Here is a 25,986-nt window from a genome sequence, read left to right on the forward strand (position 1 = left end):
CACCATGCACAAAACTCAAGTCAAAATGGATCAAACACCTCAACATAAAGCCAACCACATTGAACATCATAGAAGAGAAAGTGGGAAGTACACTTTTACACATTGGCACAGGAGACCGCTTCCTAAATATTACCCCAATATTCCTAAATATTACCCCAATAGCACAGACTAGCGAGCTCAGGCTTTAGCAAACTCATGCTAACTGGCCAAGAAAGCAAAGGGTATTCTGCAAGTGCTAACGAGCCTGGTTCTTCCATAGCTGCCTGGTGTTCAAACTGTGTTTGAGCATTAAGACATCCAACAACAGTTGAATATGCATTTCTGGTGCTCTGGGAGTAGTTCTGCGCATCTTCCACAAAAGTGAGCGGTAACTGAAGTCCTGCAACAAAACACGGTCATAAGTAGAGCATATGAAAAATAAGAAAGGGGACAGGGCTCAGGTGAGAACCACTCAGTCCAACATTTTTAAGGACAACCAAAACATTTACAGTCACAGGAAGAAAATCAAGGATGTAGGATACCAAGAGAGTCCAAAGAAAAAGACCATTGTAAAAGAGTCAGGCAGAGGCAAATGCTGAGGTTAAGCAAAATGGCTTCAGAACTTAAGGTTACTTAAGGTTTTTATTAAACTGGAAATGGAAGGCCTTGTTCTTTCTACATAAGCAGCTTCTTTTGGCATCAAGGAGACAAGAATAATATCAGTAGGAAATTTACAGTGCGTCTGTACTTAAGCTGCTCTTCCTGCAAGTTCAGTGTATAAATGCAAACAAAAGAGAATTCAGCTTTATAGTGGTTTGGGGGTGACATTTTTTAATTATGTGATATCTTTATGCTCAAATAAATATGAAAAGATACCAATAGATAAGGAAACATTTAAGCTATGGGAATAAGAAAAGATAATTTTAAAGGATATTAAGCAGAATTTTCAAAGAGGTAAAATCATGGTTCTCAAGCAAATGTTAAATGGACACACATCAAAGGATATTATTTAATTCATTCCTTAATGAGGTAAACAGGAAAATGTCCACAGCAGCTGATTTACTTATGGTAATTGAAGAAGTGAATATGAAGATAAGGTAAGATTGGCATAGAATTTATACTCTGCAAAGCATGAAACAAACCTCTGGAGTTATTCTTCTGTGGAAAAATCCTCAATGGAAGATATTCATCACTAAAGTACAAAGAAATGCTTAAAGTACCATACAATTTCACTAATCATTAGGTTTCTGTACTAACTGTGAGCTGAACAAAGTACAGCCCATCTAACAATTCTTGTCTAGGCAAGTAATACAATAGCCCCAAATTGTAATAAAGGAAAATTCTGTTCACCTTTGGTCTTATTGCCAAGTTTTGAATAATTTTTTTGACAGAGTAGTTGATAAAAAGTAGAGGGGGAAAGTATCATCACAGACTGGTCAAATAACAGCAACTCAATAAAAAAAACTCTTACGTGATATGAGACAATGAACAATCTGTTAACAAAATTACAGACAAGGTTAAGAGAAAGAAAATTGATATGATGGCTCATGCATGTAGTTCCAGCCCTCAGGAGGAAGACTGCCATGAGTTTGCAGTTAGCCTAGGCTACATAGTAAAATCCTGTCTCAAGAATCAAAAAGAAAATAACTAATAAAGCAAGACCAAAGATGGGAAACTCTTGAGATCAGCAACCAGTGGACTGATGAGGGAGGAAAGAAATGGCTGCCAAGACCTTTGAGATATATAGCTATAACAGGTGACTTCTCAATGTAATTCTTAAGTCCTTTTATGTAAGAACATGGTTCCTCCCTACCTGACTGAGGGAAAAAATGGAGAAATAAATATCAAGGTGTCATTCTCCCACTCAACCAAAGCATGGTGACTGCCATTGACTAAATCCAACCTCATTTCTGAAGTCAAAGCTCCATTTAAACATAGCAGAATAAATGGATGCCAGGAGAACAGGTGATAATCACCCAGCCCACGGAAGATGAAGAGAACAAAAAATATTCCCTAGAGAAGTGAGAAAGATTTTTTTGTTATTGTAATTTAAGGAGACAAGAGTAGAGGAGTTAGCTATAGATTAGTTTGTGTATTAGAAAGCACTTCTGGGACTCCCTGTTAAATGAATTAAGATTTCTCTATTATCTTTCAAGTATTCATTGAATGACATTTGGTAAAAATGAAGAGTGGATAAAAATAAAGTTTTTAGGTTGGAGTTTTGAAAAAAAGAGCAAAAGTTTAGTTAGTAGTTACAAATAAGTCAACATGAATTATTTGGTGGTGGGAATGGGCAAAACTGAGGTAAAAAGACCAGAGCTCCATGTGGAAGCCATCACTGAGGTTGTTTGGATTCTTTCTCTACATCTTTTGATAAAATACATGGTGCTTCCCTGTCTTATCAATATTACTTCCTAAAAGTGGTTATATGTGTAATAAGACTGTTTTTGTAGGTCAGGAAATCACAAGTGACTTCCTCAACAAAGACCTCTGACCTCTGAATTCCTGATGCACACTGTAGAAACTTGCCCGGTAACACACATCATCAGGTTTCTTCAACACCATGTGTTTGGGATGCTTCTCAACAGGGATGCTCTCCCTTTTAGCTAAACCCTGTCTCCTCAAGGCGCAGCCGTCATCTCGCTTCCTTGTGACATCCTTCTCGGCCTCTCTAGGGCAAATATCAAGTATCTGCAGCGTCTAATTGGTACTATTCTAAAGGATACTGTGGACAGAGTCCAGTTTGCATGGATGTGGTGTCTCAGGCATTCTGGTTCCAGTGAAGGCATTTCAATCACTACTTCTTAGGAATACTTACTTGGAGTAGGCTCAATTCTATAGGCTATCATGGCCAAGATTCTCCAAGTCAATGTGTGGTTAAGATATTTCATCTTTGATAGCTATATCTATGTTATTTTCCCCCAAATTTAAAAACCAGTAAAACTTTGTTACTCTGTTAAATTGACTCTTAGTAAAAGAAAACCCACATCCAGCCATATCCCATGACAGAAACTGTTTGAGAATGCTTATAATATCATCTGGTTTGTAATACATAATAAACTCAAAAATAGTTTTTTCAATACTTTATCTTTTTTGATGTTGAGTACTTTACAATTTTTGTTTAGCTGAATTCTAGAACATTGTGGTAGGAGAGGAAAGGAATGATAACGAAAATCTCAAAGGAGATGGCGATGCGCATGGTACTTTCAAGCACACTGAGCAGCACTGTAACTGGTGTGTGCTGTACCCAAGTGTGATCATATAGCCCACACTAGACCACAAGTCATGGGTCTGAAGCTTCTGTAACTAGCAACTGCCAACACTCAGGATCTTCTTGACAGTTTGTATCTGCCCACCTACAGAAAGACTGGCAAAAACTACATCTCAACAGTAAATGCCTCCCATTGAATTCTCTACATTTTTCAAACTTGAATATATTCCCTTAGCTTTTCTTAAATTATTATTGGAATATTAACAAGAACTCATTGAGATGGACAAGAAACATCACTTGTTGTAAAGCCACTGTGAGCAGTTAGAATTTTGGAAATCACTGAGACTGCTATCTACATTTCACTGAGTGTAGTTCTTTCTTTCTAACAAATATACGCATGGTCTCTCTCCACCCTCAGGTGCAAACTCTTTATGCACTGGTTCTATCGTGCTTGCAATTAATTATCCTTGGGAACCATCATAGGACTATCACCTACAAGTATTTGGTACCTACCGGTTGGATGGATGGATGGATGGATGGATGGATGGATGAATAGAATGCAACTAAAGAATCTATCAGATAATATTTAAAGAACAATTATCTACTGAAATTGAAATTGAAAGCCAGAACTGAAACACACTTTTGCTAACTGTTTTATCAGAATATCAGATGGAAAAGATATATATGTTATAACACCTATGTCATAAATGAATAAGAGATATAAATAGTAACTGTCATCAAATATGACAATGTATAGCATAAAATCTTAGGCTTTGTGGATGAAGATACAGTAATTAATTGGTTTGTAAACCCTTCTAGGAGCATTTTTAGAGCAGTGTTATGCACACTACCAGCCAACACACTGGGAAACAGAATATAGTTAAATATTATCTGGTGATAAGAATAAACAAAATATCCATATAAACCACAACATAAATAAGACTTATAAACATTGTAGTGGGTGAAATAAGCAGCCATAAAACCCCATTTAATATACAAATTCATTAAAGGACTGCCTAAGATAAAGAAATCTGTAGAAACAGCATATTCCTATTTCAGAGGTTGAGGAGACAAAGAATGAATTCCCTATCTAGGGATGAGACACACAAAATTATATGGTGGTAGTTCTTGTGCAATTCAATTAATATACTACAATTTTAATTATATTGTAAATAGTTGAATGTTGTGGGGGGAATGGATGATATTACAGAAAAGCTATATTTTAAAAGTAGAGTGATTTTTTTTTCTCCATTATGCAAGCAGTTGGTGAAGCCAGAGCTGGAATCGATGATTCCCCAGCTGGCACAGTTGCTATCGCTTCTGTTGTGTTGGCTTTTCAACCCCTCCATTTTACGAACATCTTTGGTTCTGTGTTTGTACTTGAGTGTTCGTATTTAGTCCTCTTTATCCCTTGTCAGTCCCCAGCCTCCTCTAGAGTCCACGCTGTCCATGCCCAGCTGTTCAATGGCCTAAATTTCAATGCTGGCTACTCAGCTCTATTTCATATTTTACTGTACGGTGGTGACTTCTGTTGATCTATGCTGTCCACCAAATGGCCACACAATAAGACACTATGTGAAGTGTGGTCAGCAAGACTTTGGGAGAAATACGACTTTAGCAGTGTGTGAGCATCTGGTGGGAAACCAGGGAACAATAGCCTGATTCTATTACAGGACTCTTCTTAAAGTGACAGAAAGGAGAACTTAGGGAGGGACACTGAACCTGATACTCTTACCTGAGAGACTGACTTACAAGCCAGTGTGTGAGAAATGCCATTTTCCAGTCTGACTCTGGCTCCCTGCCAAGTGCTGGAACTTCTTCACGTTCAAGATTTGAGAAACTTGTCTTTCCCTCTGGTGGATTTGTCCACTCTATTTTTTTCAAGTTTCCTGATGTAGGAAGATAAACTATCCCCTTTGAGCTCTATGATTTTAGCAAACTATGTGTAGACAGTGAGATGTTTCCTACTGAAGTAGAGGGTATGAGGTGAATGGCAGCTGATATTATTGAAGAAGACTGAATGCAATGCATGTTCTCTCTCTACATAGTATGATTGAGTTAACCTGCTCCTATTTTATAAATAAAGGTGGACATTTCCCTATTGTCAACCTCTAAGAAAAGGATGAGATGTTATTTTGTGGCTTTAAGCATATTTACTTACTTAATATCAAGAGTAATTTTCCATAAACTCTAAAAGTTATTTGGGTAAACTTGAAACTTTTGTAAGAAAACTGTAGATATTGGTAAATTCATGTCATTGCCCTGATATGAAGCACTTGCTCATTTCCTAGCAGGGCTTGCCCAAATCATGACACTCTGATCAAGTGTTAAGAAGAGTAAGGAAGAAGAAAGGGAGAAGCGAGAACATTCCCCAGGGCACAAACATCATAGATAGAGAACTTTAAGGCAGAAACTTTCTCACACTTTAATTCACATACTAGTTAACAGCGAAGAATCTCATGTAGCAGACATTAGTCACCAACCCCTCACCCATTCTCTGCCTTTCTTCTTGCCAACAGAAGGTCACTTTGTTTGTGTGACCAGTCTCAATGCCTGAATCCTGATTAGCCTCACCAGTCATGACTTAGCATTACTTTTGTACATTTCTTTTATTCTTTATACTATAATTATCTCATTAACCTGTCCCGCGCGCGCGCACACACACACACACACACACACACACACACACTCCCAAACCCTGCTATAAACCACTCTTTGCTCTCTTTCAAATTCATTGCCATTTCTTCCATTAATTACTGTTGTATACTTAGGCAGATGTAAATATACAGATAGATTAGATAGATAGATAGATAGATAGATAGATAGATAGATAGATAGATAGATAGAGTTTTCAGGCTGACGATTTGATACTGAATAACCAATTGGTGTACCTTTTTATCCCATTCCACTTGAAATGACAGAGTGTTGCAATGTGCTTAGAATAACAACAGTCATCTTGCCATCCAATGAACTAGACATTGAATTGCTAAGATATTAAAGGTAACATGGAATTGGGTTTTTGACGACATCACTGAGTTAAACCAACCTAACTGCTTCCTCCCTGTGCTTTATACCTCAGTTTAGAAGCTTTCGTACCTCACTATAACTGAGACAGTCTTACCATCAGAAACATGTATGGCATTATCAATTGTGAAACAATTTTAGCCCTCGACAAATTAGATAATTAGATAGGCTTTTCATCAAACTCTGTAACAGGGTGGTGAGGTCACGTCTTCCCTCTTCAATAACCCTCTAGACTAGATAACATTTCTTGAGTGAAAGACGCTATTATTGGAACAGAAATGGCTATCAATGTGAGTCATCTCTAGGTATTTAGATACAATTTACAAGAAACATCTTTTAGAAAAAATGCAAGATAATCGTTTTAGGGGATCTTATCTCAAGAAGATGTATCATTAGAATCATGTCAGTGCCCCTAGAATGGAAGTTACAGACAGTTGGAAGTTGCCACGTGGGTGCTAGGAATTGTGTGCTGACTTCTCTTCATACTTGACTTGCTAATTTCACTGCATTTGATGCTGAACAATGACATCTCCATTCCTATTGCCCAGTGAAGTCATAAACATTACAATACCATAGCAGAACACATGACCAGATCAGTTATGATACTGTCATACACAATATGTGATGCCAGCTACATAAAACCATATTATGAACTATTATCCTTAATAATGATAAGCCATGTTGCTGCTGTTCTATGATTTGCTATGCTATATATTTTTAACTTAGATATATTTCTATTTATTTGAGTAAAAAGCTCCGTGCTGTGCTGGCAACAACCACATACAGTTCTGGTTTACCTCATCTTATGATTCCATCATTTCTCTTTTTCTTCATGCAACCTCCGAGTGTTTTGTTACCTTCATTAAAACGATTACACCAATGAGTTAAATTTAAATGATAGTAACTGTCTACAAAGTATAAAGAAAACATCACAACTTTTAAAAGAAATGAACAATACTACTGATCCCTGTCTCAACAGGTACCGTTCCTGAGTTCCTATCCCATGCTAGGTAGTGTGTTTCTCACTTCAGTACAATTCTCATGAGAACCACAAGAGAAAATCCAAAACTCCATCATTCCAAATGTACCAGTGGAATGCCTGCGACCTAGAGAGAGTAATAACTCATCAAAGCTCACATCCTTGGTACCTGACAAAGATGGTGTGCGGAACCAGGTGGCCTTATCCCAGACTCCATGCACTCCCCACAGCCAGCTTCCCAGCATGGTTCTCGGTTGATGTTTTTGTCCGCTTTGCTCTCAACTGCTTCTTTTCTCAGCTTGCCTCTGAAGATAAGAAAGCAATTTTGCAGCTACCTAGTACTCGACTCCCACTGAGAACACACAAAAGGAAAAGACTTTTCGTGTGTGTTTCCCCTCAAACCAAAAGAAATATTTTCTGACATAAGAGTAGTAAAATTGAACCTTGCCTTTTTCCCTTTTCAAACTAAACTGGCTTGATGGGCTACGGTCACACAGTTAAACATCCGTGCTGGGGAGTTTGTTTCTCTTAGTACATTCAGGAGTGTTGGTTTACATTACATAAAATGTACTATATTATTCAGCTACTAAATGAAGAACAAGATAAAACACTGTCAATCCCAAATTTAACATCTGGCAAAATATATCTTCAGTTATGAAATTTAACAAAGATACCTGCAGTATCTAAAAGAGGTAGGCCTATTATTGTGAGACAATAATCCCACCTAAACAGGTTAAACTAAGGTAGAAGGACCACAGGCGATAGACTGGAGTGGGTAATTTGGTCAGACAATGTCCAATTGAAAACTTGAAAAGATGGTTCAGTGGTAGAGAGCTAACCTAGCACACAGAAGGCTCCAGCCTCAATACCTAGGACTACAGACTGTTCCACCTGACTGTGAACAGATTCCAGGGATAATTGCCATTCCCACCCCAAACTTCCCAGTCAGTACTGGAACCCAGGAATCACAGAAGATCACAAATCTCATGTAATGTCCTCCTGAGGCCAGGTAGCCTTAGACAGAGCAAAGAAGCAGTAATGGGGGCCATGTGACCATACCATCTAGTGCTCCAAGCACACACTATGCCTTCTAAGCTCCCAGCCCAGAGAACATTAAAATGACCCCTTGAACAGAAACCATCTTTTAGCAAGTGGAACTGAGCCTAATCCAATGTACTAGTCCTGTCTCTATAACATAGAGAATAAGCAAGCTACCAGACACAGGAGAAAGGCAAAAATCAGCCTCCTCTCCATTTCACCCAAAGACTATTGGAAAAGCTAGAATGTCTCCCCCCATTTTGGGTAATGCTGTTGCCTATTGACTTTGGGGTCCTTACCCATGCGGAAGTGTGATGGCTGAGATGAGGGAGGGAAGAACATGATGAGCATTCAGATGCCAGTCTCAATAGGAATAAAGTAACCCAGGGCCGGATGAAGGATCAGACCCCTCTGAGATCATGTGGGGCCTGAGTCACCACTCTAAGCAACCCACTCAGCCTAGGAGAAATGCTAGCCAATGGGAAAAGGAAGTTAGAATTGAGCAGGAGATGAGAAGTGATGAGTGCTCATTAAAGCCCTCGGATAACTAAAGCAGCAGCTGCCAGACTTCATCCCAGTAACCCTGCTGTGATCACTCAGAATCCTGAGCAAGCTGTGCCAAGATCATGTGTGTCTGAGCTCAAAGGGTACATCACAGAGAACACTGTTGCTGTCCCACCCACACTGTAAACATAGCAGAAGGTAACCTTTTCCTAACTACTGTCAGTTGATAACAACTCCCGGCTACTTTTATCTCTGGAAAACCACCCTCATAAAACCAGCAGCAAGCAGAGCAATGTTCCCTAGGAGGCCGTGAAGCTGCTATCAAACTTTCCACTTTCCTCAGGGGAGCTGCTGCTGATAACTTATTCTCCCTGGAAGTGTTCTCTACATCATTCCTCTGAGATCAAACTACAGTCAAAACCACTTATTGGTTGTGTTTCCTTGTTTAAGTTTCTCTCTCTCTCTCTCTCTCTCTCCTTTCCCTATTGTCTTCTCCCATCTTCCATTTCTTCCTACCTCCCTCTCTCTTCCTCTCCCTCCCTTTTCTCTTTCTTTCTCTCAGCCTCTGCTCTCTTCACTGTCCTGTCTTAGATTCCTTTCCCCCTGAAGCACATGGCTAACCAATTAAAGTCAGGACTTCTATCATGTCCTTAGCTTAATAAAGGACACATGACCTTAAAATTATTCTCAGCTACATGTGGTGACAGGAGGGTAAGAACTTAAAAAACTAAATCAAGATTGACGTGATATAAGCCAATTTGCAGGCCAGCAAGTTGGCTGGCAGTTAAGAGCACTGATTGCTCTTCCAGAAGACCCAGGTTCAATTCCCAGCAGTCACATGGCAGCTCACAACTGTCTGTATCTCCAGTTCCACGGGATCTGAAACCCTCACACTAATGTACATAAAGTTAAGAAAATTTTAAAATAGGAAGCCAATTTGCAAAGGAAGTCTGAAAGCCCCCTGAACAGAGTACACACTAAACAAAACCCAAGAAATACAAACAGGAAGATAGAACTAAACATTATGGTAGGATACTTTTTGGGAGCTCTTTCCTCATACTGTAGGACAATGGTCTTTTATCCTGTCACTTTTATTATTTTTAACAAAATGCTGATTGGCCAGTAGCCAGGCAGGAAGTATAGGCAGGATGACCATTCAAGAAGTAAAAACAGGGCAACAAGAATGCTGGGAAGAGGGAAGCAGAGTCTGCCGTTGTGACCCTGCCATTGAGGAAGAAAGATATGATTGTATCACCAAAAAATGTACCAAGCCACGTGGCTAACATTGACAAAAAATGTGGGCTAATATAAGTTATAAGAATTAGTTAATAAGAAGAGCCTGAGATACTGGGCCAATCAGTTTATAATCAATATAGACCTCTCTGTGATTTCTTTGGGACTTAACTACTGCCGGAACTGGGCAGGACAGAAACCTCAGTCAACACCCACATCCATTCTTGGGAGTGCCTTTTCTTTCCTGATGGTCTATTTCTATTCTATACCTAACCTAGAAGCCATGGCTTTTTCTCCAGCTCTTCTGTTTGCTCCTGGGACTTTCCCCTAACCTGCACTACATTCTTTCCTTAAATGTAAATAAAAGTGTTCATGAGCTTCCTTTTAAATCCATTTCTAACTTGGTCTGTTAATGAGACTAGGAAACGGTCTTCATTAGGCTCTCCACTGCTGTGCTGAAACACCATGAGGAAGCCGGGGAGGAAAGAGTTTATTTAGCTTACACTTCCACCTTGCTGTTCACCACTGCAGGAAGTCAGGCCAGGAACTCAAATAGGTCAGGACCTTGGAAGCAGGACCTGATGCCTTGGTGTGCTCAGCCTGCTTTCTTACAGCACCCAGGACCATCAACACAGGGAAAGCACCACCCACCATGCACTGGGCCCTCCCCCATTAATCACTAATTGAGAAAATTCCTTACATCTGGATCTCAAGAAGGCATTTCCTCAACTAAGGCTCCTTCCTTTCTGGTGACTCTACCTTGTGTTAAACTGACATACAAAACCAACCAGTATAGATGCCCAAAAGGGTATCTTTATTTCGCTGGCAACACACATAACTTGTAAAATTTGATGGATTTCTATCAAATCTGAAACCTAGACAGAGGGGTGGATTTGATCAAACTCCATTGTGTACATATACAGTAATGTCATAATAAAACCCCTTCTTTCAGATTGTTAAGATGTACTAATAAAATTTAAAAATCCGAGGTGGGAAAGAAAATAAATTTAAGCTTGTAATGAATGTAAACTATATGGCACTTCACGTTTAGTGTCTCACCAGTTCACTCCAGGTCAATGGAGTGGAACAGTTTACAAGATGAAGGAGCCAGCTTTCTACCACATCGACAACGTCTACAAAGTCATCTCTTAAACCAGGAAAAGTGTGACCGCACAGCATGCCTGCAGATTAGTTGTTTATGTGTTTCCCAAGAGTCGCAACAGAAGACAGCTGGAAATGAGAGAACTGATTTAGGAAATAATCATCCTGTATTATGGAATTTATTCTGCTTTTTATAAATCATTGTTCGGGCAGTTTTTCACAAAACCTACACTATTGCAAGATAGATCACAGCCTGGTCCTGTACTAGATCAAAAATGTTCTAGCAATGATATATAAAGTCTTTAGTTCTAACATTCTAAAATTTGGGGGGAAACTTCAAAGAAATTTTCCATCTCAATTTGTAATCAGTGACACTAGGGAAACTCACAGCCTTGAGTCTTCCAGGAAGGTCACAGAACACATATATTTTCCATTAATTCTGATTCCCCAAAGCTATGAGATTAGAAATTCATCTATGTAATCCAAATAAGAGGGTGGACCTGGATATGTGTAGCTCAAATGATAAAATGCTTGCTTAGCATACACAAAAGTTTGAGTCTAGTTCCCAACACCACAAAAACATATAAAAACATAAAATAAACTTGTAAAAATCATGAGGAAAAAGGCTTCAATAATGATTAAAAAGCTAATGTTATTTAAATGAACTATTCATCTTCCATAGGTTTACCAATTTCAAATTTCATCTTCCCTAAAAGGGAGTTTTAAATATTTGACAAATCATCATGATTAGGCACTAAATTAGGACTGGATTTTATCATGGAGTTTTGAAACAGACAGCTGAGTATATTAACTATGAAATAGTAATCTCTGTTCAAACTGTTTAGGCCGTTCTCCCATACCCTTTCAATTTGGCTTTATCTTACCTTCTTGATATTTGTATATAATTATTTTTTAAATATATTCTTTAAGAACTTCATATATGTTAAAGTTAAATATGATCATATCTACCCCATTACCCTCCCAATACTCCACTGTATCCCCAAAACACCTCCTCCCTACTTCATGTCTACGATTTTGTTTTTAAGTAACCCACTAAGTCAAGTTGGTTTCTTCTCTATGGTCCTCATAATTTATTGAAATTGGGCTGCTGCAGAATAAGTCTTTTCACCACTGTGAACATGTGTTACTCTCATGGGTTAATGAATAACCAACCTGCCAATAGCTACACAGAAAAAGGTTAGGCAGCAGAGTCAGACTAAAAGAATGCTGGGAAAAAAAAGGCGAGGTCTTCAGCCAAATGAAGAGAAAGCAGGAGATGAACATGGTGTTTTGTAAAAGGATACCATCACATAGTAGAATATAGATAAGAGATATAGGTTAATTTAAGTTGCAAGGGGTAGTTAGAAACAAGCCTAAGCTATCAGCTGAGCATTTATAATTGATAAGTCTCTCTGTGATTATTTGGAAGCTGACTGGTGGGAAAAAAAAAACCTGTCTACATTGGGTAGTGCATGCTTCTCTGTCTGTTTCTTTATTGCAACAGAGTAATTGCAACACCACTCTCTGCAAGAAACTGTTTGACTTCAAATTCTTCATCACTGTTTTGAATCACACCTCAGACTTCCAAACCAATTTGTCATTTTACCCATAAATATTTCATTGTATCTCTATCCATCACCAGATGAAGGTTCTATGATGATATGCAAGATATTCGTCAGTATTGCTCTAAGATAGGGTCATTTCAGGTTCCCAATCCTCAGCTGCCCAAGGAACTAACTGGGAACCTCATCTTGGGCACTTGGGAGCCCCTCTAGGGTCAAATCTCTTGCCCACCCTAAAGTGGCTCCCTTAACTAAGAATTGTGGTTCCGTGCTCCCCTATCCACCTTTCCTTTATCCCAATTCTCCTGATTCCCCAAGTCCCCCCTCCTTCCCTTCTATGATGGATAGAGATAGAGACAGAGACCAACACATGAGCACTGGACTGAACTCCCAAGGTCCCAATGAGGAGCAGAAGGAGGGAGAACATGAGCAAAGAAGTCGGGACCACGAGGCGTGCACCCACCCACTGAGACAGTGGAGCTGATCTACTGGGAGCTCACCAAGGCCAGCTGGACTGTGACCGAAAAAGCATGGGATAAACCGGACTCTCTGAACATGGCGAACAATGAGGGCTGATGAGACGCCAAGGACAATGGCACGGGGTTTTGATCCTACTTAATGTGCTGGCTTTGTGGAAGCCTAGCCAGTTTGGATGTTCACCTTCCTAGATATGGACGGAGGGGGGAGGACCTAGGTCTTACCACAGGGCAGGGAACCCGGACTGCTCTGTGGACTGGAGAGGGAGGGGGAGAGGAGTGGGGGGAGGGGGAGAAGGGTGGGAGGAGGGGGAGGGAAATGGGAGGCTGGGAGGAGGTGGAAACTTGTTTTTTGTTTATGTTTTTTTTTCTTCTTTTCTAAAAGAAAAAAAGAAATATATATAAATTGATATAAGTTAAAAAAAATATTTCATTGTATATTTTTAAGTCTAATCTTACTTTCTTTTAACATAGACATATCCATTATCACATGTAGAATATTAATAATAATTCTTAGAGGTCATTAAGCAGTGTTCAAATGACAGAGATTATCTACATGTCATTTGGCATGTTTAATTTTATTTCAAACACGAATTACAGCCTGTAACTGATTTTGTGTTGCTCGGGCTTTAAGTTTCCCATACTTTAAATCCTCCCTTGCAGTTTTGTTTACAAAGTACTCAGATCATTTGCTGTCCAGAGACCTTTACTTTAATGACCATTTCCTGGTGTCTTTAATATGCTCTGTTCCCTACATTTCCTGTAAACTAGTAATTGAATCTAGGGATCAGAGCTGACTCAAGATAAAATTATGAGAAAGAACATTTTAAAAGTATGATGTACTGATATACAGGATGTTTAAAGCTTTCTCCTCTTATCATGGTAACAGCTAAAACCACCATTTTTTTATTTGATAATTTGTAAAATTGGACATCTTTTTTATTGTTTTAATTGACCTATACATTTTTCTCCACTCCCCTCCCTTTTTCCACTCTCTCCTCTAACCTCTCCCATGACCCCTATGCTCCCATTTTACTCAGGAGATCTTGTCTTTTCCTACTTCCTATCTAGATCCATGTATGTCCTTCTTAGGGTCCTCTTTGTTGTCTAGGTTCTCTGGGGTTGTAGACTATAGGTTTGTTTTTCTTTGTTTTGTGTGTAAAAATCACTTATGAGTAAGTACATATTATATTTGTCTTTCTAGATCTGGGTTACCTCACTCAATATGGTTTTTTTCTCTAATCATCCATTTGCCTGCAAGTTTCAAGATGTCATTATTTTTTTGCCCCTGTGTAGTACTCCATTGTGTAAATGTACCACATTTGCTTTATCCATTCTTGGGTTGAGGGAACATCTAGGTTGTTTCCAGGTTCTGGCTATGACAAATAATGCTGCTATGAACATAGTTGAGCACATGTCCTTGGGGTATGACTGAACACGCTTTTGAGTATATACTCAGAAGTGGTATTGCTGGGTCTTGAGGAAGATTGTTTCCTAATATTCTGAGAAACTGTCATACTGATTTCCAAAGTAGCTGTACCAGTTTGCACTCCCACCAGCAATGGAAGAGTGTTCCCTTTACCCCCACATCCTCTCCATAAGATTTCATCAATGTTTTTTATCTTGGCCATTCTGACAGGTGTAAAATGAAATTTGAGAATTGTTTTGATTTGTGTTTCTCTGATGGCTAAGGATGTTGAGCATTTCCTTAAATTTCTGTCAGCCATTTGAGATTCACCTGTTTAAGAGCTCTCTGTTTAGGTTTGTACCCCATTTTATTGGATTATATGTTCTTTTGATATCAAGTTTATTGAGTTCTTTGTATATTTTGGAGATCAGTCCTCTATCTGATGTGTGGTTGGTAAAGATCTTTTCTCATTCTTTAGGCTCATTTTGTTGACCATGTCCTTTGCTTTAGAGAAGCTTCTCAGTTTCAGGAAGTCCCATTTATTAATTGTTTCTCTCAGTGTCTTTCTTACTGGGTCTGTATTTAGGAAGTGATTTTCTGTGCCAATGTGTTCAAGTATACTTCCCACTTCTCTTCTATGACGTTCAGTGTGGTTGGCTTTATGTTGAAATCTTTGATCCATTTGAACTTGAATATTTGTATGGTGATAGATATGGATCTATTTGCATTCTTCTACATGTTGATATTCAGTTATGTCAGTAAAGCCACCATGGTTTAACTACATCATTAATAGTTAATAAAGTGATAATATTCATATTTCATTATCTCTTTTTCATTTTGTAACCTGTAATATTTTTATATAGAGAACTTTACCTTTATTAATCACTTAGTGATCCTGATACATGATTCAAGCAGAAAAAGTGGATTGGTTGTGTGTTTGTTTCTTTCAGTGAGAAAAGAAGTTTTCAAGATAAATTTTTAACATTTTTAAAATAAATTTTTGAATAATTTTGCTAATTAGTGTTCAATAATAGAAAAGTAGTCAGGGATCAATGACAGCACTTGGAGAGATAAATAAGTGAACACAGAAGGTTGAAGATTCCAGGAGACTGAAATTTGACTCATTCTTGACAAAATCAAGAACTAGAAAAAGAGTGGCCAGCTGTTGATGAAAAAGTCAATGGATTTTGAACCCTACCTCTACTCCAGAGTTGATCAGGTCAGAGCTTATGTAAAGGGTTCTAGTGGTCATGCATGAAACAGAGAATCTGAGAGGAGGGGTTGTACATCATGCCAGATCCAATAAGATTCACTGGGATATGAAATGAGGTGTATATATACTAGGAATCTATCTGGATTATATATATATATGTAATAATATATATGTATATGTATCCAGATAGAATCCTAGTGCCTGAGAGAAAGACTCATTATGAAACTGGAGGAGAATGCATCTTTTATATCAAGAGACGGACAAAGAAATAATCTCTTAGCCTGAGATGGAATGTTTGAAAACCTCACTTAAAAAAAATCTACCTTCAATCGTCTGCTTGAGCTAGAAAGTACACTGCCATATCAAATTGCTTTAAAAGTTTCCCTCATCAAATGTTTAAGAACAAAGGGTGTTTACTGGATGATTTAATGTTAAATATAATTGAAAGAAACATTGAGTAACAAACTAGTAGTCTGAGCTAAAAACAGCTGGCCCTTAATTGTGATGGGATTGTGAGTGTGTGTGTGCGTGTGTGTGTGTGTGTGTGTGTGTGTGCATGCACGCACATAAGTGTATGTGTAAAACAGTTTTCCTACACAGAGGATAATGTTAATCCCAGAAACTATAGTCTGCCAAATAAAAAGCCCAGCCCTGGGTTTAGAATAACTCCCCTTGAGTTGTTAGTGTCCCATGGACTCCAAAAACAATGCATGTTATTGACACTGATCCTGGCTACCTACCAGAACTTGATGGTAGGACTCTATTGCTGAAGACCTCATATTCATTTACCATATAGGACATATGATCATAGGACATGAATAAATCAAATCAGTACTGCCTAGGAAACTTCTTATCTGCCTGCTACCTTTCTTAGCACTGGAAGGCGCTGTCCAGGCTGCTAGGGAAGCAGCGGGGAGTCAGCAGAGGTCTTACCCAGCCTCAGAACGGCAATAATAGCTGGTGTGGCAAGGTATGAACGTGAGGTCATTAGTGGCACAAATGTTTTGGGAGAACCAACCACTTTCTGATTGGATTTAAAGCCTGTTCCACAGTAGGAAACACATACTTTATAGTATAAATCCCCATAAAATCCCATGGTTGAGTAGCTCACAGGTCTGAGGGGTGAACCTACTACTCTAGTTTTGACAAATTGACATGCGGACAGACTCCCCTGTAAATACACAGCTCTATGCTCATAGATTAGTGCAGCTCTCAGACATTATCAGAGAGGTCTCTTTGTGAAGTCGACAGTGGTTAATGCAGCAACTCACAACTGACCACAGTGCAAAGGATAGTTACCAGCAGTGTGTTCAGACACAACCAAGACATCTATATCACACCCCTCTCCCACAAGGCTCAGGGATCACTCATTTCAGAAGAGGTGACAGAAATAGAGAAGAGCCAGAGGTCAGGGAGAGACAGGAGCAGAACAGTGTCTTCTGGAAGTGACAGAGCTGCTTCATTCATGATGTCAGAGCAGCTGTGCGGTTGTCTGCACAAGGCCTACTCAAGCTCAAGCCAACCAACACTGCAGTTTGGGGTGGGGAGGCATTCCCGAATCGCCACCCTAAGTTGAAGAGCTATTGACGGTTGATAGCCGCTAGAGGAGGAAGAATCAATCTTCATTAACTCTGTGGCTTCTGGCTATACTCCAGTGGCCCCGCATCCAGAAGTATGAGGACAGCACAAATTAGAATTGATAGATTATTCGATAATAAAAAAGAGGACAGAAATTGGGTGGTTAGGAAGGTCAGGTGGCTCCAGATGAGAAAGCAGATGAGTTGAGGTGATTATGATCAAAATACTTTATTTGAAATTCTCAAAGAATTAATAGTTTTTAATTGCAGGAGTTCAATTGTTTAGGAAGTAAAATTTCAGGCAACTAAAGGTCAATGTCTTGGCTTAAAAACAGCTTTGTATTGATTTCTATGGTTCTCTTTCCACTCTGCCTTAGGCTACAATCCATCCTCTCCTTTGTCCATTTTCTGCCCAACCATTTTATATTTCAGCAGAATTCTTGTTGTGTTGTTTAATGAATTTCTGCAGGTGAAAGAATAACTTCAATAAAAAATATAGTGAATTAAAGATGCCTCAGGGGTTAAGAGCATTCATTGACTGCTCTTCTAGAGATCCCGAGCCAATTCCCAACAACCACATGGTGGCTCACAGCCATCTATAGTGGGATCTGATATCCTCTTGTGGCCTGCAGGGAAACATGTAGATGGAGCACTTAGACCTAAAAAATACATAAATAAATAAACTTTTTTAAAAAATTTTAAAAAGAAAGCTAGTCAAACTAGTGGCATCACCATCCAATCACGGTGTCAACCAAGCCTTTGACACAAGGTGGAGGGGCATCTCAAATTCAAATCACAGCATGGGACTTTCTGTACACTACCATTTGAGACCCCAAATAAATTCTCTGAGTACAACAACCTACCATATTTTTGTGCCCTGCTTCTCCCCAGAGCATCTTACAATACAGGTTCTACCTTGAGGATAAGCAAATATTCAATGGGTGTGTCATTCTTAAGGAATAGCAGGACAATGAACAATGAACAAAGACAACACTTTCAATTCCTGATTTAAATATATGTAAATCTCCAGCATCTCAAAATGTTAAGTCATTTATATGCAACATTAGATGTTCTCTCCAGTTAAATGTATGGAGATAATAAAGACTTAAAAATTATAAACAGCGCATATAAGCAGGCACATCTGTTATTTGCAACAATTTGAGAGTTTCATTCCCCTGGCGAGGTGAATTGAAAGTAAGCTATCATATGTATAATTAATACTATCACGAACTCTAACAAGAATGCAGAACTCAAAACTCACAAATAGAAATGTGTTTAATTTTAGTAATGGCCTCTGAGATTTTTAAATATTCATCAGTAAAAAAGTGTGCTCCATTTCCATTGCAGACAAAACATTGTTAGAAATACCAAAGTCTTCAGTTTTGCATAGCTTTCCATATTTTTGCAAAGCATAACTGGAAAGATGAACCTTACCTATCTCCTCAACAACTAAAATCTTAGGAACTCGAGAGCTATGCGTAATAGCCCCAACTCCTGGGAAACAAAGTGTTCTCCGAGCACTTTGCAAAGAGTGGCTTGTGATGTTCCATTTGATCTTCAAGCTCCAGGGACCTGTGACCACACATACCACAAATACATCTCAAGTACAAATTATTTGCACTCTTAAACTTTAGAGTCTACAGAAACATTCATAGAGAAAGCAAGAAAGAATTGAAGGGCTAGATTTCCAGGAAGGAAGATAAAGACATGTTAGCAGCCAACTTTTCTGCTTTTACCAGAATAATCATGAAGAAAATACTAGGAATTTCAAAGACCTAGGTTTCATACACGCTTCCCAAAAAAAAAAAAAAAAAAAAAAAAAAAAAAGAGCAATGCTAGAATTTTTCATTACATAGAATTTAAAATAGTTCTTTAAACACTTAACCTTAAGAGTCATCAATAATTAGACCCCAGTCCTTCTGGGGATATACACCATATTTGACATCAATCTCCTAAAACCTGCAGCAGTTTGAAAATGGTTCTGTAATCAAATGCCCAGATGAAACAAAGATAAACAATAGAGACCTGCATTTTAACCAAATGAATCTGTCCCCCTTTGATTAAGTAGTAGTGGTTGTATTACCTTTTCAAAGCTTTCGAACACCGTATCTTAAGTTAAGTGCTGTAGACAACAGAAATATTTCCTCAAGGTTTGCCTGGCTGGGGGACAAGAGGGACTGGTTCTCTGACCACTGGAGGTTTGTTGGCCATATGCAGCATTCTTTGATTTATAGAACACTCTCACCTCTGACAGTTTTCTCTTTGTAAGAAAACAACTTGTACCTAATTAGAGACCCACCAACTCCAATATGTCCTCGACTATCTACAATGGTCCCACCTCAAGTAAAGTCATATCCCATGGTACAGTAGGTTAGGGCTTCAAAGTAGGACCTTTGGAGATAAATCACTCACTGCATAATAAGAATTGACTCCAGGAGTTTTGATAACAAATCATCTAGAAATAACAGCCAAGCAAATAGCTATCAAATGTAAACAAGAAATTTTTATAAAGAAATAGTTTATTAAGCACTGTACTTTCAATAATTCATTTACACAGAATTCTTATTTCTTTGTTTTTTTTTTTTGAGACAGGGTTTGTCTGTAGCTTTGGAGCCTGTTCTGAAACTAGCTCTTGTAGACCAGGTTGGCCTAGAACTCACAGAGATCCACCTGCCTCTGCCTCCTAAGTACTTAGATTAAAGGCATGCATCACCAATGCCAGCTTGCACATAAATCTTATAAATTTAGGAATAATGCCAACAATTTAAAGACTCAATCAGAGATACAAGGGTGCATTAAATGTGCAATCAAGTCATAGTTTACTCACATTTTGTGGGTAAAGATTAGGAGTACTGTAGGAGGGGGCTACTAGTTTGTTCCCAGCCACTCAGCCCCAAAATAACTACACAGAAACTATATTATTCACATCACTGCTTGGCCCATTAGCGCTAACTTCTTATTGGCTAACTCTTATATCTTAATTTAACCCATCTCTATTAATTTGTGTATCGCCATGTGGTTGTGGCTTCTCTCTGACTCCACCTCATTTCTCCCAGCATTCAGTTTAGTTTTCCCTACCTACCTAAGTTCTGCCCTGCTATAGGTCCAAAGCAGTTTCTTTATTCATTAATGGTAATCACAGCATACAGAGGGGACTCCCATATCAGAGAAGTAAGAGGACCCTTTTAAAATGTCCATTTGTTGTCCCGGTGTAGTCAGAGGTAAACAGCAAATGAACAGTATCATTTTCTAGTGGTTCCAGGAACTATTTATTGAACTATGAATTGATAAATATATGAAATTTAATCATCTTATTAATTGGGTCCCCAGGAATCCCCTTGACTTAACATAAATCATTTTTGCAAGTTAATAAGGGAAATGGCCACATAAATCAGGGAATCACAACATGGATAAAGACCCTGGACCCATTTTCAGTATTTTTACCCATGCCCCAGGGTATACGTGGCAGAACCTTCCAGAGTTGGGCATGCAGAATTACTCTGGTGCAACAAGAGCCTGACAGACCAGTCTGAGAGAGGTAAGGTAAGAAGGGCCCATAGGACTGTCAGTAATGGATCTCCTGACCCTCCATGGAATGAGGGCCTGACCCGACCTGCTGATGGAACCCAGGAAGAAGTCAGACCACAGGCAGTCTTCTGATTCCCTGGGTTCTTATAACAAAGAGGATCTCTTAAGAGGATTAAAGATAGTTTTCCCTACAAGCCCTGTTGGAGGAGTGCTGTATAATAGGAGCAGCGGGGCTGCGTCCCCAGCACCCCGGCCACCTGCTAGCTTATGCCACGAAATAATTACATGGACACTGTATTCTTTTAAACACTGCTTGGCCCATTAGCTCTAGCTCTTACTGGCTAATTCTCATATCCTGATCAACCCATCTCTAATAATCTGTGTAGCAACAGTCTTACCAGGAAAGATTCAGCATGTCTGACCTGGCAGCTTGCTTCATCACCTGCGTCTGCCCAGGAGAGGGGAGCATGGCCTCCGCTCCAGAGAGCAGAGCTGTCGAGTCTGAGCTCACTTCCTTTTCCTCCCAGCATTCTGTTCTGTTTACTCCACCCACCTATGTTCTAACCTATGAGACCAAGCAGTTTCTTTATTACTTAACCAATGACCTTCCTCCATCAGAGGAGGAAAACAATCAAACTGGTTTAGAAGAATAAATATGACATTTCTCTCCACTGAAGATAATGGAACTTTTTCCACAATGTTGCCCTATTGGATGTCTCTTATTATTTTAAAGTATACTCCTCTGAATATAAAATGTTCCCCCACTGTTGTCTTATACTTTGCAATATGTAGATAATACTGGTGTAACCAGAAACCCAAGTTATACAGTAAGATAATGTCACTGGGTCTGATATGATGCTGAAAAATTCTATTGCTCCAAAATTAGTGACAACAAGGAGAGCCTCAGAAAAGGGGTAGAGGCATGAAAGAAGTTGGTAGAAATTCACAAGTTCCTCACTGTGTCTGTTCATCATATGTGTACATATAAAAATACACATACACAATATACACTGTATATACACTCTGGATGTTGAGCGTTTCCCCTTCCAAATCTCACATAAAAATTCATTTACCTCTTCCTCTCCGTGCTTGGCTTAGGTTCCGGCGACATGGCTAAACGCACCAAAAAGGTCGGGATGGTCGGGAAATACAGGACCCGCTATGGTGCCTCCCTCTGGAAAATGGTGAAGAAAATTGAAATCAGCCAGCACGCCAAGTACACATGCTCCTTCTGTGGCAAGACCAAGATGAAGAGACAAGCGGTCAGCATCTGGCACTGTGGCTCCTGCATGTAAACAGTGGCTGGCGGGGCCTGGACCTACAACACGACTTCTGCGGTCACAGTGAAGTCTGCCATCAGAAGACTGAAGGAACTGAAAGACCAGTAAAAGTGCTACCATTTGATGCCCAAGCCTACTCAATAGTGCACAGCCAACTAAATAAATGGGTTAATTTACCTAAAAAAAATTCATTTACCATGGTAGCAGTATCAAATTGTAACTAAGAATGGGAATTTCACAAGGTTATCGAATCCTGGGGCTCCACCTTTACGAATTGACTAGTGCCCCTATTGTAGGAGTGATTCTTCATGAAAACAGCAGCTCCACCCCTGCTTCTCTCTCCTTGTCCCTCTGTTATCTCTGTGCCTCTCCCCCATGAGATGACAGAGCAGAGAGTCTGCAGTAGAGGACAGCACATTGATCTTAGATACCCCGTCCCACAGAACTGCAAGAGAATAAGAGTCTGTTCTCTATGTTACCCAGTCTCGGCTAACCTGTTACGGCGGCAGCAGATGGATGAAGACACCTTTCTGATGTGTTCCGTGCCTGTCCTGAGTTAGTTTTACTATATGGCAATTGCCAGGTTCTTTGGCATAAAATTTTAGCAGGTGGTAGTAGGCAGGAGGCACAGATGATTTTAAAGCTGCAAGAGGCTATAAGCAAGGCTTAGCACAAACATCCCAAATGTACACCTTTTGTAGAGCCATAGAGAGTGTTGACATCTGCTTTCTGGCACACTGACCGGTCCCTGTCATGGAAGCTTCACTCTGCACCAAATAGAATGACTTTCTGAAAGCAGAAATATATTGGCATTGCTACTGGCTGAGATGGCAGAATCCTTCACAGATTGGAATAACACAGAATGACCAAGGGACCAGGATCTTACCTGCTGCTATATGTTGGTTACACATCTGATTTAGTATTGCATATTTGGGTGTTTTCAGTAACATTGTTTAGCTTTATCTTAAGTGGGCTGCAATTGGCTCCAACAATGGAAATGTGGCTCTCATGGCAAAAGGATGGGACAATTTAATGTTTCCCCCAGCAAGAAAAATGTTGACCCCAATTTGGCAACTTTATATGAAGTAATGTGTTAAAACCTTAAGAGTCTCGTAGCCTTTTCTGCATAGGTACAAGACACCTATCTCAGCTCGGCGTACCAAGTCTACATGCAGACGTCCACAGTGAGGGAAGGGGCCCAAAAGAAAGAGTGGAGGAGGAAGTTTCCTAACTTGTCCTGGTCCTGTCATCAGGAAGGAGCTGGCAGTTCTGTTGTGGTTACCAGCAAGGGAGAAAAGAGTTGGAGAGCTTTGGGAATGATTCATAGACAGCCAACCAAGAGGATCAGACGACAATGCCCCAAATATGCTATTTTGCAGCCCACATCAAAGCAGTGGTTGTCACCCTGTGGAGTCACGACCCTTTGGGGAGGTCTAATGACCCTTTCCCAGGGGCTACCTAAGAACATCTGCATAGGAAATATTTACATTATAATTATAAAAGTGGCAAAATTACAGTTGTTAGAAAGCAATAAAAATAATTCTATGGTTAGGGTGACCATAACATGAGGAACTGTATTAAAGGGTCACAATATTAAGAAAACTGAGACCCAATTGTTTTAAGGGAAAGGTACATTAGAGATGACAAAGCAATCCTAAACAACTCTTTAAGTGCCTTTGTCCTGTTGTCAAGAACATGAGGTAGTTGAATGTGAACTCTGAAGTGAGACCGGGTTTGGATCCCATGATCATTTGCCAGGCAAGTGGTTATGGGCAAACCATTTTGTTTATGGGTCTCAGAGGCTGTGTCTTACAAGTAAAGATAATAATATTGTGGAGATTAAATAAAAAGCACTTATGCAAGACTCATGCATGGAAAACATTTCACAAGTATGTATTAGTCTACTTCCTACTATTACAATGGAACATTTGTGGCTGCTGAACTTAACAAAAAAAGAGGAAGTTGTCAGGTCTGTTCCAAAGTCAGGGAAACAAATGTAATCACATTTTTTTTTGTCTTCCCAAGGTGATGACAGGTATCAAATGGTAAGAGACAGGAAGGACATGTGGATGAATCTCCTCTGGTAGATCCTCTTGTTTTCTTCTTATAGAGGTTCTGGTATTCAGACGTGAATATACTCTGATGGCCTTATATAATTCTGATCAACACCCAAAAGCTTCACTTATAAACACCCACACTGAATTCCCACTCAGTTACTATGCCCCAGTTGGGGGTTAAATATCAACGTGTGAGCCCCTGAGCAACCGTAGCCACACCATAGTGAATATCATGCATTACTGCTATCCCTGTGCACAGAACTGCCATGAGACAGTGTCCTCATTTGCTTTGTATTTCTGGGATAAAGCCATGGCCAAAGGCAAGCTGGGGAAAGAAAGAGTTTATTTGACTTACATGCCCAGATTACAGTTTGTTACCCTGAGAAGCCATTGTGTGAGGCTGTTAAAGTGAAACCTGGGATGGCACTGGAGACCCCAGAATGTTGGAGGTGCCAGAGGGATGGGATGACTGCCAGGCAGAGCTGCATAGAAGAAGAGGAACCAGCCTAAGGGAGAGAAGGGAGTTGCAGACAGCAAAATTAGAAGGATGGAGCCACCTGAGCACTTTCATATCAAAAGAGAAATACAGCATTTGGAGTGTGCCCTGCTGGGTTCTGGTCTTGCTTTGATCCATTATTTCCTCACCTTGCCCCCATTTCTCCCTTTCAAAATGTTAATACATACTCTGTGCCGGTATATAAGTATTTAATTTGCCTTTTGATTTTTTCACAGTGTTACAATTAAGTGATTCCTTTTGTCTCAGAAGAGACTTTGGACTCCGAAACTGCTGAGTCTGTGAAAGATTATGGAGACCCCTGAAGCTGGCCTAAGTGTATTTTGCATTACAATATGGACACAGGCTATGGAGACCCATGAGTGAAGTGCAGTGTTTCGAATGAGACCAGCCCCTGTTGACTCTACTATTTGAATACTTAGTCTCCAGTTAGTGAGACTATTTGGGAAGGGTTAGGAGGTGTGGCCTTATTGTGGGAGGTGTGTCACTGGGGGAAATCTTTGAGGTTTCAAAAAGCTCCCGCCATTCCATAGTTAGCTCTCTCTGCTTCTTGCTTGTGGACTAAGATGTAAGTGCTTAGCTATTGCTTCAGCCTCATGACTGCCTGCCTGCTGTCGTTCTACCCACCATGATGGTCATGGACTCTAGCCTTCTGGAACCATAAGCCCCACATGAAATGCTTTCTAAGTTGCTCTATTCATAATGTTCTGTCATTGCATCTGAAAAAATAACCAGGACAGCAAGCAAGCGACCTCCAGACTGCATGAGGTGGATATGTGCTCACACTCATGATACTGACTTTTTCATGTTCTTCCTTCTCCAATCCCTCACCCACTACCCCACGTAGAGTGACTCATTCTGTCTATGCCTAGTCTTCAGCAGAAATGCACGCTTTACAAAAAATAAGAAAACTCCAATAGGAAGACACATGTAAGAAAGTTTTGTGCCAATGCAACTGCTATCTGAACAGCAGGACTGCTCTGAGATACCGCACAGAAATCCATTTCTAATGTGATGTATCTAGTTTTTCCGAGGACAGAAAATTGCCTCTTACAAATGCATTATCCCTGTGGCAATTGGGGAAAGAACAAAAAAATAATTGCTGAGTTCCTTCGTCTTCCATTGTACATTTGAAATTTAGACTAAAAGAGAAAAATTTTTCTATGCTGAAACTTGACTTATTTTAAATAAAAATAAAAGCAGTTGAGTCTCCTCTAAAGAGCTCGAAGGGGAGGAATCTGACCAGGAAAGTGTCTAGTAAGCTTTCCCTGGAATTGCCAATTTCTCCCCTGATTACAAAGA

At 39.6% G+C, this 25,986-nt stretch overlaps 1 pseudogene; it reads left to right on the forward strand.

The window, feature by feature from the left end:
* Positions 1-21,942: 21,942 nt before the first annotated feature.
* LOC121460944 lies at positions 21,943-22,221 on the forward strand (annotated as a pseudogene).
* Positions 22,222-25,986: the final 3,765 nt, after the last annotated feature.

This window comes from Microtus oregoni, unplaced genomic scaffold, assembly GCF_018167655.1.
Source record: "Microtus oregoni isolate MIOR12 unplaced genomic scaffold, Mior012 000021F_ref0000039, whole genome shotgun sequence".
Lineage (NCBI taxonomy): Eukaryota > Metazoa > Chordata > Mammalia > Rodentia > Cricetidae > Microtus > Microtus oregoni.